The following is a 3104-nucleotide window of genomic DNA, read 5'->3' as shown; positions in this document are numbered from 1 at the left end:
TAGTTAGGTCTGTGTTAATTTCATAGAATTTGTGAATTTCCTCAATTTTTTGTTATTAATTTCTAATTTCATTATATTTTGGTTTGAAAATATAATTTGCATGTGGCATTATTTCAATCCTCTTAAATTTATTCAGGGTCATTGTATGATCTAGCATATTGTTTCTTCTGCAGAATGATCTATGTGCTCTTGAGAAGAAAAATGTACAGTTTAGGGAGTCTTCCAGAGATAACCATTAGGTCTAAATGTTTTAAAATATTGTTCCATTTCCTTGTTGATATTCTTCTAGTTATTACATACATTATTGAAAGCGAAATATTGTAGTTTCTAAATAATTATTATTGAATTGTCTATTTCTTTCTTTAATTCTGTCAGTTTTGGGTTCATACATTTAGGTCCCCAGTTATTTGCATATGTGTTTAAATTGTTATATATTTCTGATGAATTAACTTATGTATTACTGTAAGATGATCTTTGTAATCTTCTGTACATTTTTTCATTTGTCTTTAAACTTATTTTCCTGATAATAATCCAATCAGCTTTCTTATGCTTGTTGTTTGCATGCAGAACATTTTACCCACTTTTACTTTGCATCTATTTGTATCTTTAAACCAAAGGTATTACTCTTTTAGACAGAATATATTTGGGTCTTTTTTCCCCTAATGTGACAATCTCTGGCTTTTGATTAGATTGTTTAATCCATTCACATTTAATTTTATTTTTGATGTACTTGAATTTATGTAAGCCATTTTACTTTTTTTGTCTAAGCATCTCATGTCTTTTTTGTTGCTCTTTGCTCATTCTTTTGCATTAAATTAGTACTACTTAGTGTAACACCTCAATTTTTCACTGCGTATATGAATTGATTTTCTTACCAGTTGCTCTACAGCTTACCATATTCATCTTAAATTATAATCTACTTTAGAGTAAGACAATGTTAACTCTAGTGAATATAAAAATGTTATTTTATAGCTTTATTCCAATTCCTATATCTGCACATTGCCATCTGTAAATGTTAAAAAAAACACTATATTATTATAATAATTATTTTATATAATTTTTTGTCATGAAAATATTGGAGAAGGAAGCAGAGAAGGCATATTCTTATATCATTTGTTAAATTAATCTTCTTATGTATCATTTCTTGTCCTCTTCATTTGTTCCTCTGGATTGGAGTTAGCATCTGTTACTTCCTTTATCCAACACAGCTTTGCTTCCACTGTTTCCTTGGTCTCTTATTGTTAAATGTACTGTACAATTCTATACAATATAGGCCCAGCAGTGAAATTATATACCTATTGTTTTATACAATTACCATTTAAATCAGTCAACATAAAAACAATAATAAATATAAATTTTCAGTCTTTTGTAATTACATAATTATTTCTACCTGTGTTCTTTGTTTTTAATGTGCATTTTAATTACTGTTTGGGGACACTTGCTTTCAACCTAAAGAAGAACTTCTTTTATTATTTCTTATAAAATGTCTACTTGCAACATATTCTCTAACATTTGCTTATTTGGGAATATTCTTTTTCACCTTCACATTTGAAAGTATTTGTGGTCAAAGGAAGATTCCTGGTTTACAATTTTTTTTTTTTCTTTCAGGACTTTGAAAATGTCTTCCCACTTCCTCTGTTTTCTACTGTTCTGATGAGAAATTAGTTGTTAATCTTATTGGGGTTCCCTTGTACATTATGAGATATTTTTCTCTTGCCATTTTCAAGGCTTTCTCTTTGTCTCTGGCTTCCAGTATTTTTACTATGATGTGCCTAGTTGTGGTTCTATTTGCCCTTTTCCTCTTTGGAGTCTGTGTAGCTTCTTGATGTATAGATAAATGCTTTTGATAAAATGTGGTAACTTTATGGCTAGTGATTCTTCAACTATCTGTTCTTTTTCTGGACTCTCTCCTCTGCTGTTATCCTCTTTACACATGAATTGGTGTGCTTAATGGCATACTCTGTGTTTCTGAGGTCCTATTCATGTTTCTTTATTCTTTTCTTTCTCTTCTTCAGAGCACAGAATTTCTACAGAATAATTTTCAAGTTTTCTGATAACATTTTCTGCAAATTAAAATTATTTTTAAATGTCTCTGGTATAATTTTGATTTCAAGTATTGAACTGTTGTACTCCAGAATTTTATTTTGATTTCTTTTATATTTTCTATCTGCTTATTGATATTATACACTTGATAAACAATAATATTATATCTTTACTTATTTAGGCATGATTTCCTTTAGTTCTTTGAACATAATTATAACAGCTTTTTTAAAGACTTTATCTGCTAATTCTGACATCTGGTCTCTCCCACATCTAGTTTTTGGTTACTGTTTCTGCTGTCTCATATATGGGTCACATTTTTCTGTTTTTTTTTTGTTTGTATTTGTTTGTTTATCTCATAAATTTTTGTTGAAAACTACACATTTTGGATTATTTATTGTAGCAAGTTTGGATATTGATTTTCCCTTCTCCCCCTTTCTAGAGTTTGTATTAGTTTTTATCTTCTTGCATGTTTGTAAGCAGACTTTATCTCTTGGATAAACTCACCTGGAATTTAGCTTTTTCCACATTCTGCTGGGATGAATGGGAAATGCTGGTGGTTTGACCCTCCTGGAGTGAAACTGAAGTCCTTGGATGGCAACTAGGAAAAGGTGCTCCTTGTCTTCTTGGCCTATACATTCACAATGGTGTTTTCATCATGCTAAGCTGGAGTGGATAGGGATTGGTTTATTCCTCAAATAACATATATAATAAATAATCAAGATTTAGTAAATTTTCTTGAATGAGTCATTTCTCATATGTTCCATGCACTTAGGACAATTTCCAGCTACTCAAAACAAAAATGTAAATGATTTTTCACTTGTTTTCATTGTTCACTGGGGAGAGGATCCATGGAGAAATTCACACTATTCTTGAATTAGTCTCCCTCCCTGGTTATTCTTTATTGGACTATTCAAAATCATTTGCCTATTCAGTCTGCAATTTAGAAAACAACCACACTGTAAGACTGAAGATTACCCTTTTAATGGCTGTGTAATCTGGAAATAAACTTCTGCTATTGACCAAAGAATAGGGAACATTCATGAAGATTCTCACAGTAAGGT

Source organism: Monodon monoceros, unplaced genomic scaffold, assembly GCF_005190385.1.
Source record: "Monodon monoceros isolate NGI ecotype Baffin Bay Population unplaced genomic scaffold, NGI_Narwhal_1 Contig661_ctg1, whole genome shotgun sequence".
In the NCBI taxonomy this organism is placed as follows: domain Eukaryota; kingdom Metazoa; phylum Chordata; class Mammalia; order Artiodactyla; family Monodontidae; genus Monodon; species Monodon monoceros.
The sequence above is the reverse complement of the archived record's forward strand: the minus strand, read 5'-3'. Positions refer to the sequence as shown.